Source organism: Mus musculus, chromosome 19, assembly GCF_000001635.26.
Source record: "Mus musculus strain C57BL/6J chromosome 19, GRCm38.p6 C57BL/6J".
Taxonomy (NCBI): Eukaryota; Metazoa; Chordata; class Mammalia; order Rodentia; family Muridae; genus Mus; species Mus musculus.
In genome coordinates, this window is record NC_000085.6 from 27169391 (window position 1) to 27187596 (window position 18206).

An 18206-nucleotide genomic window follows, 5' to 3' on the forward strand; every position below is an offset into this window, starting at 1 on the left:
CATTCACTACACCATTCACATTTTCTTTCTTTCTTTTTTTATTTTTTTGGTTTTTTGAGACAGGGTTTCTCTGTGTAGCCCTGGCTGTCCTGGAACTCACTTTGTAGACCAGGCTGGCCTCAAACTCAGAAATCCACCTGCCTCTGCCTCCCCAGTGCTGGGATTAAAGGCTTGTGCCACCACGCCTGGCAACATTTTCTTACTTAGCTTCACCAGAATGCAGACGGATCAGGAGGACTCAGTAAGGCACAAAGACATTGCAATTCAACCATTATTCACCTATACCTTTATTGGTGTAAAAAAAAAAAAAAAAGATAAATATACACCTGCAAAGCAACACTTTCATTGGTGATTTGAGGAAGATTGCTTGTTTTTTTTCCTTAGAGTTGTAACATATTCAGAGAGTATGTCAGGTTTATTTGACTGGCTAAACTTACATTGCAGTATTCTAGGATATATATATATAACATCATTCATCATTAAGGTCACTATTGTAATCCTTTGCTATTGTTGTTTTCTTACAAGACAGGGTTTCTCTGTGTACGGCTGGCTGTCCTGGAACTTACTCTGTCAACCAGGCTGGCCTCAAACTCAGAGGCCCACCTGCCTCATTATCCTCCTAGTGTGTGGGACAATGGACCATGCCAGAAAACTTGGTAAGGTTGAGTAGGTTCGGAGTTTCCAGCACCCAGGCACCCACTTGAGATGGTAGGTGGCCCCCTGTTCCTTACCAGGTTCCTGGCCCTGAACACAGGACACACTTCCCACATAGGAAATGTAACCTGTGGTCTTGTAGATCAGAACAGAGTTCTCCATAATAGTGAGGGATTTAGATGAGCCCTTTAATCCCAGCTCTCGGGAGGCAGAGGCAGGCAGATTTCTGAGTTCGAGGTCAGCCTGGTCTACAGAGTGAGTTCCAGGACAGCCAGGGCTACACAGAGAGACCCTGTCTCGAAAAACAAACAAACAAACAAACAAACAAAAAAAGAATAGATTTTCACATCCGGGGGAAAGGGGAAGTGGGTCACTAGGGGAAAGCCTGTACAAGCTAGGGCCTTGAGAGTTAGAGGCATTTTTATTTTGTTTTTTGTTTGTTTGTTTGTTTTTTGGTCTCTCAAGTATAGTAAGTCTAAATGTAAGCCACGACATTCCCAATTCTCTTTCTATCTTAATTTGACTTTTTAGATTCCAAAACTGCTAGAAAGAATATCTGTCACTGAAACCACCCAAGCTGCAGTCTTTTCTTATGGTAATTCCAGCTGACTAGTAGAACTTCCCAACATTTGATGCATATGAATTCATAGAACACACATATATGTATATATATATGCATATGAATATGCATATATGTATATATGTGTGCATATGCATATATACATATATATGTATATGTATATGTGTATATATACATATACATATATACATATATATATATATATATATATAGAGAGAGAGAGAGAGAGAGAGAGAGAGAGAGAGAGGGAGAGGGAGAGAGATTTAGTAATGCTTTAGGATATTACCAATCATAATAACTTGTAACTATTTGGGTGAAAACCTATACATATATTTGAGGGAGGGATGTAATTTCATATTTAGCCTGCAGATGATACTAATCAGTTCTCACAGTCAATTCTCTTACAATTATATTTCATAGAGCCTCCTGGCATGCTCAATTGTGGAGATAGGACTCCTACTCCCAGCTTCTTGTGAGTCCAATTATATTAGCATTGCTTGCCTAAGTCCCTCTTCCAGAGCTCTCTCCTCGACTGAGGACATGACACTCAGAGAGTGACTCACGTCAGTCACTATTAGAGGAAGCCATCTAGTCACAGGCATAGGCAGGGAAGAGGCTAAGCCAGGGAAGAGTCATAGTAGTAAAAGCAGGCTGACTTGCTGCTATTTATCTGACCACTTACTGGTCTCATTTGCTGCAGACTGGAGGATTACAGGGAAGGAGGGCAAACTTCTTCATCCTAGAGCAGTGGTTCTCAGCCTTCCCAATGCTGTGACCCCTTAATACACTTCCTCGTGTTGTGGTAGCCCCTAACAATAAAAGTATTTCATGCTACTTCATAACTATAATTTTCCTATTATTATGAATCATAATGTAAATATCTGGTATGTGGGATATCTGATAGGTGACCCCTGTATAAAGGTCATTTGACCTCCAAAGGGCTTATAACCTACAGGTTGAAAATCTCCGTCTTAGACCTCCTTCTACTCCTTTGTGGTCTTTATGATCGAAGCGAATAACACTGTTTAACACAAGAAAGGTAGTTAACCTTTATTGTCAGCTTAAGTGGATTTGGAATTACCTAGGAGACACACCTCTCATGATGTTGAGTTGTATTTCGAGAGGGTTGACTAAGGAGAAAAGACCTACTCTAAATGTAGGTGGTACCTTCCCATCAGCTAGGGTCCTAGAGTGCATTGAAAAGGGAAAGGAGAAAACCAGATGGGTCCAGTATTCTCTACTTTCTGCTTCCTGGTCAATTGAGGTGTAACAAATTCAAGTTTTATGCTCCCTACACCATGAACTTTGCCATGCCTTCCTTATGATCAAGGACTATATTCTCTTAAGTCATAAGCCAAAATATGAACATACCCCCGCCCCCAATCCATGAGTAAGCTGGGAATAGCTGGCCTAGCCTGGCCTCGGCTGGGCTGGTGCATTTCTATGCAGTGTGCTTCCCACATTCTTCTATCAAGTTAGAGTAGCATGCTATTTCAATGACTGACCTCCTACCTCCATCAGGTATTTTGCCATATAAATGAGAAAAGTAAAAGTTCTAAAATGAGAGCTTTGAGACTCATTAATCGTATCACCTAGCTAGTTTTTAACATTGTGAATATTGTAGTTAGAATGAGAAATGTCATAATCACATAAGCTCAGGTATTTGAACACTTGGTCCCCACTGCATCTGCTTGGGGACATAGGTGGTGTGGCCTTACTGGAGAAATTCTATCACTGGGGAAGAGCTTTGAGAATTTATAGCTTTACTCTGCTTCCAGTTCTCTGTCTCTTTGCCTGATGTTCAGTTGAAGATGTGATCACGCTCAGCGTTGTGCTCCAGCTACCGTGATAGACTCCTATTGCCTTAGAACTGAAGGTCTAAATAAATCCCCCTTTCTATAAGTTGCCCTGGTTATGATGCCTTATCAAAGTAATGGAAAAGACCTAATACAGAGTTGATACAGAGAACTGGCTGTTGCTGTGAAGAACCTAACTGTATTGCTGTCTGGAAGAAAGTGGAGGACTTTGAACTAAAGAAGCAGTTGAATGCTGTAAATGTCTCTTAAAGGACGGTTCTAAGAGGAGTCTGGAAGACATAGGCTGATATGTAGGATCTGTTCCGCACAGGAACAAAGAGAAGGGTACCCTCAGGGCAAGACCCCACACAGCTAAGCTTCCAACTTGTGAAAGGGAGCAGGAGAGGCCATGATGTGAAAGGGAAGCGTATGAACCTCGAGATGTTGAAGATGCCAGAGCCAGGAGAAATCTGTCCAGGGGATCTGCAGACAGGAAGTAGAATTGCCCCCAAGAGTGAGAAGTGTGTCATAGTCAGCAAAGCTGGGGAGATAGAACCACCTAAGTTCCTAACATTAGACAAGGAGTTACAGGGTTTGGTGTTAGCCCTGCTGGGTTTGGGTTTTACTTTGGTCTAGCATTTCCTCACTATGTCCCAATTCCTCCTTCTTAGAATAATAGTGTATTCCATGTCATTATATATCAGAGGTATGAGAATTGATTTTTTTTTCTTTTTACAACAGGATACAACTAAGACATTGCCTTGAGTCTCAGACATGACTTTGGACATTTAAACAGTATTGAAACTCACAAACACTATTGTGGCTTTTGGAGTTAGACTAAATGCATTTTGTGTTATGACATGGTTTGAGCCTATAGAGGTCTGGTGGTAGCATTTGTTGGCTTCAATAAAAAATTCCTTCATAGGCTCAGGTATTTGAACAGGTTGTCTCCAGCTGGTACACTGTTTGGGATGTTTAGGAGTTAGGGCCTCGCTGGTGGAAATATATCACTGGGGATGAGGGGGGACGGGAATTGAGAATGAAGTCTAATCTTACTTCCAATTCACTCTGCTTCGAACCTGAAGTGGAAGATCTCTCAGCTTCCTGTCCCTTGCTGCCACACCTCCCTCCAGGATGGACTCTAACCCCTCTGGAACTGTAAACCCAAATAAACTCTTCCATCTATAATTTTCCTTGATCATGGTATTTTTTTTTTTACCACAGTAACAGAAAGGGAACAGATATAATCGGTAACAACCTCTTTGTGGTTCCCTGTTGGAGATGGGAATCTTGGGAGTTGCACTGGTACCACCCGTGCTTTCATTCTGATGAAGCCATTTGGGAACCATTTCTCAGATTATTGTTAGTAACTGTGCTAGATGCTGAGGTGCCTTCATTAATGTCACTCATCACTTCCCACTCTGTCCCATGACTTGGGATGTCTCCCACTCTTACTCTCAGCTCACCTAAGTCACTTCTTCTGGCCACTAGATTATATATCAAAGATGCCAGAGACTTAAATCTGATACACGAGCCTGTTCTGGCAGCCTTCTAGAGGAAGAATCTGTGAGGCCCATGAGTTACAGGACAGTCATCTCAGCTGTGAAAAGGCCAGACTCACCCTACCCCCCCACCTCAGCCTACTTACCAGCTGGATAAGCCTAGCAGACATTAATCATGGCCAACACATCTGCAGAATCACCCAAGGAACTGTCAACTTGAAAAAAATTATAATAAATGGCTTTGATTTTAAGCCACTAAGCACTGGGGTGAGTTGTTCTACAACACAGTCAACAGTTGGCAACGATCATGGAGAACAGCGACCAGAGGGACAGATCACCCAAACTGTAGACACTTTAATTTTCAATGTTGCAGGATGCTGAAAAGAAAAATAAAAGAAGTGTTTCCACAGCCAGGAGTCTGGGAAATGTGAAGTCAAAACTCATTCTAGCTAGCTTATTTGTTACAGGATATCAATGCCTTTAATATAATTAAGGGTAAGTCTTCCATAAGAAGGGATGCTAAACAATATCTCCCAAACTTATATGTTCACAGAATGTTCTCTATCTCTTACCCCATGCTGAGAATCATGCAAAATGGAGTATTTTATAGAATATATCTTGGGGTATAATTGAAGGTGAATTGCTTTCATCCTGCTTCAGGTGTTCCAGAGGTTGAAATATGCACACACTTGAATGATATGGGGCAAGGGATTAGAATTAAATAAAGAGGTCAAGTAAGGTTCTGTCAGCTAAGAGAGTTATACAAAGACAGATGTGGCAGCTTTGTGAAGTGACCCCAACCCCATGACTGAGAGCATGCAAGAGATGAACATCGAACCTGGAGGGCTTTGATGGTGACTAGTTAAAAATCACAGGATGTCTTCTCCTATAACATGACAAAGAATTCAGATTAATTCTTTCAAATACTGCAGTGAAATAGTTTTGTGTCAGCTTTGTCTAATCTATGGTGGCCTATGGTTAATTTAGATACTAGCCTGAATATTGCTGTGATAAAATTTTGTAGATAGATATGATTAACATTCACACCTGATGTATTTTATAACCAGGAAAATAGATTATTCTCCATAATGTGGGTGGGTCTGTAGGTGTGTCTGTGTGGGTCTGTGAGGTGAGTCTGTGTGTGGATCTGTGGGTGGCTCTGTAGGTGGGCAAATGGGTGAGTCTGTGAGTGAGTCTGTAGGTGGATTTGTGGGTGGGTCTTGCAGAATCCATGAAAAGTGTCAAGACCAGAGTCAGAGGTCTCCTACAAAGACATCCTGCTTCAACCTTGCACATGAAGTCATTGCCTGAGCTCATTTGTGGTCTGTCCTCCAGAAATTTGGCTTTGCACAGTTTTGTGAGCGAATTTATTCAAATAACTCACTTCTGTTGGCCTGTCTCTCTGTCTTTCCCTCTCTCTCCATATATATTAAGAATTAAGTAACAGCCTGATGGCACATGTCTTTAATTTTAGCATTTGAGTGGACAGGAAGATCTCTGTGCCACACTCGCGTAGTAAGGGCCTGTCTCTCCTCCCCAGTGAATAAGTAAATAAATAAAATAAAATACAATAAAAACATTCAGAAAGTTCACTCTAACTGCCTCCTTGCCTTGGGTAGGTAAGCTAGCATTAGATTTTCCTGATTTCCTGTTTGGTTCCTAAGAACATCTCTGAGCAGTCAACAAAGAAAAGAGCTCATAATTGTATTCTCATGATAGATAGCCAAGAGGTGACACTGCTCACAGCCCCTTTTAAAGAGGAGCAGATGTCATGAGTCACCTTGTGTGGTATAGTAGATTTGAAGCTAGGTGATGTTTGTGAGGAACTAACAGTTCCTTGTGAGCCACAGTGGCTCAACTTGGCAGGGCCCTAGCACCTATTTATAGCTTGAAATGCAGGGGGAGAGGTCATGGGAGGTGGTTCTCTTGTCAGATGATAACATTGCAGGTCATAGGTAACTTGATGTGGGTTTACTGCAACATGTTCTCTGAATGACTTCCTGGGACAGAGATGAACTACTATAAACTTCGTGTTGATAATCCAATATCCAGTAAGTTAGAAAAAAATTAAAGAGCCAGAAAATTAAAAATAGGTTTGAAAATTGGAAAAAATAATAAATATAATCCAATAACTGGAATACAGAACTAAAACAATGCCCCAGCAGGCTAGGTGCTCTCTTCAGATGTTTGCCCTACACTGTTGCAATAGCCACTAGAACTAGTCCTTTTAAAGAACAAAAACAATTTATATGCCAACCAATCATGGATTTCCTATATCTTATTCAATAACTAGTTCACATCATGATCTTTAAAATGTCCATCTATGGCTAATCATGATGTCACAGGCCTTTAATCCCACCACTTGCCAGGCTGCAATATGTGGATCTCTGTGAGTTAGAGGTCGGCCTGGCCTACATAGGTAATTTTAGGCTAGCCAGAGCTACCTAGAGAGGACTTTTCTCAAACAAACAAACAAACAAACAAAAAGTGTCCACTTTGGGATATAATGTATTTCACATTTATGTAGTTAAAGAGAATCTAGTCAGGGCATTCTTATTGGCAGCAACTATTTAGGTTAAAACTGGAGAACTATTTACATATAAACAATAGTTAAACCACACCAACACTGAGACAAATTGGCATTGCTTATTCAGAGGTGAACTCCACTGGGGTATCCACTTCTAGACACACAGAAGGGCCTGTTGAAACCTTAGTTGCTGGAAGTACATTCAAGAGTTAGCAGCTGTCTCAGTCAGCTAGGCTGTGGTTTTGTTTTTTGCCAAAACCAACAAGACAGCCACAAAGGGCAACACGTGAGCACTTGACCAGTCTTTAGTGCCTTTCATGTCCAACACCAGCCAGGCATTCCTGACTCAGGCCAGGAAACCTGCGATAAGGATGCTGGTGATGAAACTCATAAACATGTAATGTCTAACATTCTGTACCTCCTTGTAGTTCATTATTTGACTGTTATTCTTAACTATTGCGGCTTTGGACCTGAACTACACATACTGTTGCCCCGTAGGTCCCAATATCAACCAACCATTGGGTCAAACATATTTGGGGTAAAAAGTGCATCTATATTAAACATGAACAACAGCCTTTGCTTAATATTTCCTAAACAGTGCAGTATATCAAGTAATTATAGAGAATTTACATTCTATGAGATGTTAAAAAGGAGTCTATTTAAAGTATAAGAGAGAATATGAGAGACTATAGGAAGATCAGAAAATGGCTATATGCAAGTACAACATCTATAAGGGAATTCAATCTCCTCTAATTTTGAAAAGACTAATGTATCCTTCCTCATTTCCAGATACACAGGTAAGATCCCTGTAACAAAACACAGTTTATCATGGGAAATACATACCCATTTGTTCTAGCTGCTTTTCTATTACTGTGTTGAAATATTGTAACCAAAAACAGCTTTAGAAAGGAAAAAGGTTTCTTTGTTTGCACTTTTTGGTCTCAATTTATTTCTGAGAGAATTCAGGACCAGGAACTAAAGGCAAGGACCAGGAGGCATGAACATCCCATGGACGGATGCTTTGTGGAGGGATTGGTATTCCTCTCTAAAGAGAAGACTATTCCAGCTCTAGTAAATGCTTTGTTATGTGTCTAGGGGTGGATGGGAAATCGTAATTACTAGCACAGTGTTGGGATGGACAAAATTGGAGGTTTGGGCTAGAGACAGGCTGGAGAAGTAGCTGTAATTTAGACCTGTATTTTAGATTCAGTACTAGGAGGCAGTTCAAAAGCACAGAAGGGACTAGGACCACACCAAAGCGTCTTTTGAAAGTAGGATACAGTAACTCTAACCACAACTGCCATGGTACATTAATGTAACCTTAGGCACTACTGCCAGCCAGCTGAGACAAGACTTCTTAACATACCTAAAGGAGGCATGCATCAGTCAAGGGAGAGTTTTTCAGACATAGATGCATATATGGAAAGAGAATTAGAAAGAAAGAAGTCAGCATGACCACACCCTGCATGAACTGGTGCTAGAAACCTAACAGGGGCAATGAAGAAAAGGCACACATACAGGAAAGTTGGGATTGAGTGGGCTGTGTGTATTCTAATGGAAATGCAGCAACTCATAACCTCAAAAGGTGGTGGGTTTATTGTATACAGCTAAATAAGGAGGTGGAGGTATTGTGTACAATTGAACTAGGGACAGGTTTAGCCAATCTGTATAAGAGGTCTCTGTAGGGGAGCAGTCCTTGGATGTAGTGAGCATAAACAAAAGGGAGCTAATGGCTGATAGTTTCTGTGTACACTATCAACACTGGCACTTGAAGTAGGTGAAAGGTTTGTCATTTGAAATTCCCTGAGCCTGTCCTGGAGAAGGCCTTGCCATTCCCATGGGTATGAGGCATTTGGGGTCCTGAATATGGCTGTGCCCATATCAACAATACACATTCACTCAGGGCTTTATTGGCTCCTACACTGTTCCTTTCCAAATAGTACCCAGAGGAAGCGGGCTCTGCCAAGTAATTTTAATTATTACGGTCCCATCAGCAGGGCTCTGACTACTGTTGGGATTGATAAAGGGAATTAGAGCCAATTGACTTCAAGCAGCCCGGACCTTTTGCAATATAGACCTTATTGTGGAGATGAATGCTGACTGCTTGGCAAGTACACGGGCAGGAATAAGGAGAATCTGGCCATTGCAACCTCAGGCAAATGGCTATTAATAGGGAGGGTAGGAGCTGAGAATAAAAGGGTACACATTGGGAAATCACTGGTCCTTGCCAAGGTGCAAGAACTGTGGTCAAACTGAAGTGCTGCCTTCTATGGAAATGTGAACCCTTTTAGTGCCTTTTAAATTAAAGGGCAATAAGCCTGGTCACATGCCGAATTTTGGATAAGAAAGAACTGTAATGAATTTTCTTCAACCTTGGCTCTAGGTAGCAAAGAGCCTGGTAGATTGTTCTTTATGGCTGAAATATCAACGTTAAATTGTTAGCTCTTGCATAATTCAGTTGAAAAGAAAATTATTCCTTGAAAATGACATCCTGTTGAACTGACCCTAGAAAATATTTATTAAATGTCTGTCCATACATGAGATTTATCAAGATTCTGAAAACAAACCATTCCGCCTATGTAGATATTTCAAATGACTGACTGCAACCAGAAGACATACTAATACTTCAAGAACCATGACAAAAATAATCTAAAAACTGATTCCACTTTTTTCTGTACTCTTAAACAAAAGGCATGGGAGATTTGGATCTATAACCATGAACATTTGTAATCAAGATGTCCTCAAAACCCAGTGATTTCCTTTGAGGAATATATCTCTGCATTAAATAGCTAGAATTAAAAATAAATACGATTCTCCTTTGACTGAGGCTGGTGTCTTTGTTTTATTAAGGTGCTATGGGCAGAATTGTGTTGCCCCCAAGTTCATGAAGTGGGGTTGTGATGCAGAGTTATGGTGTTTGCACATGGAACCTTTGGAAGGCAATTAGGATTGAATGAAGTCACAGTGTCAGCCCCATGCCTAGCTTAGGATGCTCATAAGATCCGTCTGAGAAGAGCCTGCTTTCTGTTCACGTTCGTACATGAAAGAAAGCCCAAGCAAGACGGCTGTGGGCTGCAAGTTAGAACCTGATCCCTTACAAGAACTTAAGTCAGCCAGCAACTAGATCTTGACCTCCAGCCTCTGGACTGTGAAGAATGAATATCTGTGGCTAAAAGATGGTACTTGCTATGCCAGCCCAAACTGACTTCTCATGTTTCTCCTCCATTCACTGCTGCCAATCAACTATGACCAAACTTGGCACAAACGAAACAATTTGATATCATCTCAGGTACTATTTGAGTGATGAGGGTCTTTATTACCCACATTGAAACTCCAAAATACATTTTGGTATTTGGAATTTCATTATTTTCATCTGAACTGGGCAGTTATAGTTGCAAGTACATAATAAAAATGAACAATGCAGGTCATAATTGTATTGTTTTGCCTGAATTTAAGTAGGTCAGGCTTCAGTGTCCCTCACATCTGAATTAACTTACAGATCTTAAAGCACTCTTAAACTCATGGGAGAAAGAGTCCCCTCTGAGAATATAGGAGGGCATGGTCTAGGTGGATAGAATACTTGAAGGGGGACTATCAACAGATATGGGTTGCTAGCATTTATTTTGTCTTCAGGGATATTTAAAAAATATGCTTTTAGTTGTTTGCTTTTCATGGGAATTTATGAGTACTTGGGAGCACAGGAGCCGTGTGGCAAATGCAACCTCTAGAATAACAAACTAGTTAGCATGCAGGCCATCAAGCCCACTATTGCTGGGACTGGGTGACAAAGTACGGATAAACTGCAAGAGACTTTTATTTTCAGAGTAAGTAACGTGATGCTTGGCCAGGTTTTGGCCTTGTTGGCGTTTGTTGTGAGTAAGGGGAGTTTGAGGGGTACAAGGGACCTTCTTCCCTTGAAGAAGTTTTTCTACGAATTTTAGCAAAATGTTCAAGACCAGGCACCTTACAGAATGGGGTCAAGGATCATCTCATGAGTCCTGCTAAGGAGGGACGATTTTAACATCACCGATTGCTAATAAGGCCCCAGGAAGAGGAAAGTGAGTTTTGCAGAAGACGTGTTATTTCATGGGCTCTTAATGCATTGTATACATTAGGAGGGTTCCCGGATGTCGGCAAGGGAAGGAAAGAAATGAAAGTTAGTTATAACGCAAATAAAGGAAGCTTTTACTGATTTCGATTTCCACCTTTGGCACAGAGCCGAGGGAGTCACGTGGGGAGTGTGTGTAATGAATACAAATAAATACCCTAGGGGCCGGGTGCCAAAACCTTAGGAGTGGCAATCAGAGAGGGAGAAAGAAGTAAAAGACAAGCCAGGAAGGAAATACTCAAGGAAATTGCCACAAGGTCCCCATCCAGAGGCATAGTTCCCTCCCAGGAACATTTATAACCTGCCCAAGCACGGGCTCACATCGGTTAGGACAGCTAGCAGATGTTTGTGTAAGATAGAGGCTACAACTGTCACACATTTGTAAGCACTCACACCTAAGCCATCTCCACAATCTAGTCAAAGAGAGTGTATTATTCTCCCTAACGTATGGATAAGGAAGGAGGACATAAAAAGTCTTGCTCTCTGTCCTATAACAAACAGCTACAAGAGGACTTGAACTCCGATTTGCATCCCGACTCAACGATTTCTCCATTTACCACGTCAAGACTTCACACACTGAGTAGAGAAACAGGTGTGGATTCTATAGCACTGGCCTTGAGCAAAACCTCCCAGCCCATATAAATAGCTACAAATAATCCATACCTGAGTAATGAGTCTCCATGCTCCCATCTCCTAACTTGTTTCAATAGTCTGCCTTGCCCCCAATGTACAAGGAACATCCAAGCTCAGAAAAAGCAACTTATCATACTAACCGTCTTGTTTCTTTAGACTCTGAAAAATTATGTAATAGCTCAGTTGCCATTTGACTATTATTCTTTGTACAGCTTTCAATCAACTGTCTGTGAGCAACACTGGTAAAGACAGAGCATGTTCGCAGTGACTGACATGGTAATTTCCCTTGAGGTGCAAGCTTATGGACCAGCAAGCTTAAACACGTTAAGTGAATTTGAAAATGCCACAACATCAAATAGTTTGAAAGTGTTTCCAAACTTTGAAGATCTTCCAAAATGTGCCCAAGAGTGACCTAGCTACTCATATGTGTTGTTAGTTGGACTGGAAATAATTTCAAAGGTTAACTTTACATGGAGTTAGTGAACAAATCTTTTCTTTTCTAGAATTTCCTAGTTCAAGTCTTTGATCCTCTGTGAACTGGATCAGACCTGGACCCTTCTGCCACACTTTCCTCATAGCCTGACTTACTTGTCTCCACTATGTCTTCCCACCCTAAGATATGGAAATTTAAGGTCCTTCCCTTATTCAGTTTCTTTGACATTCTCCTGTAAATCATTTAGTTTGACAAGTAACACGTGTCTTTGTGATTTCTCATGGGTAGTTGCCTTCATCCCTTGTCAAAATAATATTCTTCCTGGGGATGATAGGGACTCTCCCCTGCAAACAGACTTGCGAACTATAGCAAAATCCCAGCAGTGAGTGAGTAACCACAGTAGATCTTTAAGGTAGGGTCAAGTTAAGAAGAACTGATGAAGGGAGACAGAAGAATTATTAAGTCAAAAGGAATATGCTGGGCTGGAGAGATGGCTGAGTGGGTAAGAGCACCCGACTGTTCTTCCAAAGGTCCAGAGTTCAAATCCCAGCAACCACATGGTAGCTCACAACCATCTGTAACAAGATCTGATGCCCTCTTCTGGAGTGTCTGAAGACAGCTACAGTGTATTTACATATAATAAATAAATAAATCTTAAAAAAAAAAAAAGGAATATGCTGTTGTGATCAGGGCATCTCCCAACAAGACTGCGAAGGTCAGTAAAGAGTATGGAGGTAAACCACTTCTGAGATGGTTTCAGGGAACACTGTCTGCTTTATTCCTCTTATATAGTATAAGCCTCTCAACTGTGCTTGGTAGCATACTGCCTCAGATAGGACAGTGAATGTTCATAACACAAGGGTCTCTAAGCACCTAAAAGGAGATGTGCAGGGTACAGACATGTCAGCTGGCCAGTTATGGGCTACCCACACTGCTTTAGAATTCAGTGCTCTGACTTCTGGGAATACTCAGGAGCATGGTGTACTTTCTAGTTAGAATCACAATGTGCCAGTTCAATGGATCACCAGGTCATGCCTGCATTTTACTCTTCAAAAGTAAGATACCCCACAAGTTATCGGTAATAGGAAACCTGTTCCACCCAGAGGAGATAAAAGTGAGACAACGGTCTTATTACCTTCTGGATGGCAGGTGCTCAGTTAAGAGCTGAACCCCCACAGTGGGGACAGAGCTGATAGACCTGGTGGTAGGCAAAACAGTGATGGAAATATCTTGACTTTTCTCCTGGACTCTCATGCTCAAACTTACCACCAACGTCCTCTTTGAGTCACATCTACTTGAAGATGGGATAGGGGAGGAAAGAATGGGGAGGCAAAGGGAGAGGAGGGGAGGGAAGGAGTAGGAAGAAGAGGAGAGCAGAGGGAAGAGAAGAGGAGGGAAGAGAGGGGAAAGGGAAGGGGAAGGAGGGGAGGGGAGGAGAGGGGAGGGAAAGGGAGGGGAGGGGAGAGGAACATGGGAGAGGGAACACTTCTAGAGGAATCAATGAAATAATTTCTGGTACTGAAGAACTCTATTAAATATCTTATCATGATTGTTATTAAAAGTATTCGTGGAAGGATTAAGAAAGGGATGTCAGCTGACGAGAGGGGCTGGTATGTTTCCCTCCGCAAAACAACAGCAAAACAAGAAGACAACAAAAAGAAAGCAAAACATTTCATCTGTGTTCGGTGCCAAGCACTGTAGTCCAATGGGGATTTTGCATATACTTCCCAGAGCACAGAGATGCCCAGTGGCCTTGTACTGAAGGGAAATAAGCCTAGCTTTGAAATCAACCTTGAACCTGGACAGACAGCATTGGGGCAGTGGAAATAAGGCCTGGAGGAGAGACTGGAGAAGTTGCTGTTAACTCTAGGGAAACCTGGAGTTTCTGCTATGGTAACACCGAAGGCAGTATGAAGAGCTGATGGCGTATGCTGTACCTTGCCCATGATAGTAAGATCAAATGCTCGGTTATCCTCTGGGGACCTTTGCCAACTCAAGAAGAGGCAGCCAAGAGCATAAGTAGTACTTTTGACAGTATCGAGTCACAAGGGCTGTAATCTTGAGCCTGGTAGGAGATCCTGAGTCACCTTGGCAGGTGTGAACAAGAAGCAGACTGGCTCCTGTAGGAATTTCAGCTTGGCATCCTCTTGCCTGAAATTGGATTATGGCGATTCCTGACGCACAAGCTGCCAGGCAACAGGGAGACAATGTAAATCCTTCCCACGGGATGAAAGCCTCCCAGGTATCAAATTATCTCTACCCAAGACTATTCAATATCATTTCTGCAATGCAAGAAATAATATCAAGAAGACAAGAACAAGAGACTACAGGAAGATCAGAAAATGGAGACAGATCATTAATGGATCCAGATGGTTGACTTGCCAGCAACAAACTAACAAAGTAACAAAATGCTAAGTTGTTAAAACTGGAGGGAGAGGCATGTATGTTCATGCATTGTCCCTTTCAGTATGCTAGAAGGTTTTGCTTTTGTTGTTGTTGTTGTTGTTGTTTTGTTATTTTTTTAGGAAAAAAGTCAGACTTGGAAGATGGCTCAGTGGGGAAATAAGCATCTTTTTTATGCTTTTTTTATGCTTGCCAAATAAGCCTAAGGATCCGTGTTTGGATCCCATACCCCATGTAATGAGAGAGCCACCCCATGGGCAAGCACTGATCCCTGGCACTATTAATAAGCATAAGGGTCTGTGTTTGGATCCCATACCAGTGTGACTAGAAACCCATCCCATAGGCAAGCACCAGTCCTAAACTATTAATGATACTCTGCTATGCTTACAGACAGGAGCATGCTGTCTTCTGAGAGGCTCCACCCAGCAACGGACTCAGACAGATACAGACACCCACAGCCAAACAGTGGATGGAGCTTGGGGACTCTCACAGAAGAAGAGAAGGAAAGATCGATGACCCCAAAGGGGATAGGAACTCCATAGGAAGACTGACAGAGTCAACTAACCTGGACCCCTGGGGCCCTCAAAGTCTGAATCACCAACCAAAGAACATACACATGCTGGATCTAGGCCTCCTGCTCATTTGTAGCAGATGGGCAGCTTAGTCTTCATGTGGGTCCCGAACAACTGGAATGAGGGCTATCCCAAAAGCTGCTGCCTGTATGAGGGATATGTTCTACTAGCTGGGCTGCCTTGTCTGGTCTCAGTGGGAGAGGAAATGCCCTAGCCTTGCAGAGACTTGAAGTGCTGGGGGAGGGGGTCCCCTCAGGGAGGCCCCCACCCACTCAGAGAAGAAGGGGAAGGGAATTGTGGAAGGATTGTGGGAAGGGATGACTGGGAGGGGGACAGTGAGCTGTATGTAAAATGAATACTTTTTTTTTTTTTTTAGCATATTTTCTCCAGTAGAATGCCTGGAGCACAGTGGCCTGCTAACCTAGCTGAAATGGTAAACTCCAAATCCATTGAGAGAACATGTCTCAAAAAGAAAAAAAATAGAATAGGAAGTAACCTTGGGGAACATTCAGTATTGACCTCTAACCTCCACACAAATGCACAGACAAACTCAAACATACATATAAAGGACACACACATACACATATTCGCACTTATAAAATACACCTACATACAGATGTAGAATTGAAACAGATGTTGGCCTAAGGAGATGAGAAGAAAGGGATGTCTTTGAACCAATTCAAATAGGATTTTATTTGGCACTTTGGTACTTCTGACATTCTCTGGTGTGACATGCTTAGAAAGGAAACTCAGCATAGTAACAGCACTTTGCTCACTTTTACAGAAGGATAAACAACTAGGTTGTGAATTGGGCTCAAAATCGAAATTGTTTTAAGGACACATCAGCTTTAAAAACACCTAAGTAAAAAAATTCAATGACTGGAAATCAAACTAATAACCAAAATGAAGGTGGTATCCATTCAGAGCAGATGTTCTCAACCTCTAGGTCGTAATATCTTCAGGGATTGAATGACTTTTTGACAAAGGTTGCATATTACAAATCCTGCATATTATATATTTACATTATGATTCATAACAGTAGCAAAATTACAGTTACAAAGCAGCAATGAAACAACTTTATGGCTATGGGCCACCACAACAGGAGGAATGTATTAAAGGGCCGCAGCATTAGGGAGGGTGAGCACCTCCGCTTTATCCTAATCTGTACACACATAGAGAGGCTTAAGGAGGAGAATATTAGTGAACAGGAGGACGAATGCAGTTCACATGGAGGCACAGAGACACAAGATGTGGAAGATGTAGGTTTAAAGAAAGTAGGAGAGTAGAGGAGGCAGAGAGAAGACAAACTACTCTGGAGATCTGAAGAGAAAGGCAGGAAGGCTGAAGCCAACACAACATCTGAGGTGGAAGTGGCTGAGCACACTGCAAAGCAAGGAAAACCAACTATCTTCAGATTCAAGACCTGCTGTGAACTCCAGATAAAACGAAGAAATCATTACCTGGGTCCGTCCCGATAAAATTACTGAGCTACAGAGAGAGGAAAAAAAAAATTTGAAGAGTGCCACAGTAAAAGTAATTGCTCTCAAGAAGCGTTGAGGGCCAGTACCCATCTCTCAAGACACACCAATGAAAGATGAAAGTCGATGGTTAATTTAACCAAAATGGCTGCCTTAATTCGGGAAGAAGGACAGACTTCTGGACCACTAGCTACGGTTTGTTCCTTTGACCTGTCATTGACTCGGTGAATACGCTTGAGTTAGCTAGTCAAGTTTGCTGCATGCTGATAAGCACTCACGTAATTCACACAAATTTAAAGACTGTCATTGTAGAGAGAATTCTAAGTCCTCAGTCACCATACTGCCTTGGCTTTATGTGAAAGCAAGATGGCTTCCTATCACAAAATCTCGGGCTTTCCAAGGAAAAGGCTAAATGTTTGAGAAAAAAAAAAGACGTTTCATGAGTCCCAATTTATACCTAAATAATTTAATTTGTACCTCATCTTCATTATTAGTGATCCTAAGAAATCCCAGATGTAATAAATGAACAAATATGATAATTGCCAGTTCTCCTACCCTGTTAAAGATACTTAGTTGAGATGTTTGAAAGGCAGCTTTTCCTTAACTGCCCAGCATCTCCTGGTGTTTGTGTTGTTTGTTAAAGTATAATAAAGAATCTGTTCAGATCACTCAAATGCAGAGTCAAGGTGGCTCATTGTGCTGTTCAGATAATTTGCTTCACAATAAACTTTATAGATAAACTTATGTGCTTCCAAAATGATAGGAATGGAGACACCATGATACTCTCTGTCTATCTGGTATCAGGCCTTTGCCCAGGCTCCTTGCCACACTCACTCCTCGGGGTATCCATAAAATTGTGAGGAGAAGCTAATTGCACATAGTAAGTGTTTTAATTGACAAGTACCTGGCCATTGCTGTAATTTGCAGGAGCATCCCAGATGACACTGTTATAAAGTAGCAGAGCTGAGAAGAGTGGAGCTAATTGGAGCAATTAATTAAGATGGAAGCACAATTAGCTTCCATGGCAGAGAATTTTTAAGCTGCTTTTTTTTTTCATTGCTTGAGGCCTGTGAGGGTTTTATTGAGTCTTACTATGCTCCAGCTGTGTGTGCTGAAAATTAACAAGAGACTGGAAAAGGAGAGACTGAATTCACAGCCTGACCAGGTAATGGGGCATGGCCACTTTCCTTCTCAGTAAGTTGAGAACAGAACAAAGATCCAGGGCCTAAATGGGAACCCTGGATGAGAGTCTACATGACGGCTAGTAAAACAGAATTTGAACTCACATCTCCATCTAAAAAGAAGGTAAGCATTCTTTGACTGTCACAATTATGCAAAGGATAAAATGATCATTAGCATGCCAGCATAAAAGAGCACTGCCCCTTACCATTGAGCCTCACTACCACCCAGCCAATCTTTGGGGATTTAAAAATTTGATAGATGAGTTTTAGGATTAAGCCTAAATTTTGTTCTTTCTTGTGGCTTCGTCTTTGAATGCCACAAAGGAAACCAAAGCCTCC

At 41.7% G+C, this 18206-nt stretch overlaps 1 long non-coding RNA gene across 2 annotated transcripts in view; it reads right to left on the reverse strand.

The window, feature by feature from the left end:
- The window catches only part of Gm35438, a 215028-nt gene that overhangs the window by 67720 nt on the left and 129102 nt on the right, over positions 1-18206 (reverse strand). For both annotated transcript variants that reach the window (XR_003952921.1, XR_877793.2), the window contains 2 exons: positions 5371-5418; positions 4679-4909 (listed from right to left, as the gene is read on the reverse strand). This is a non-coding gene — a long non-coding RNA (predicted gene, 35438). The remainder of the gene's footprint in view (positions 1-4678; positions 4910-5370; positions 5419-18206) is intronic.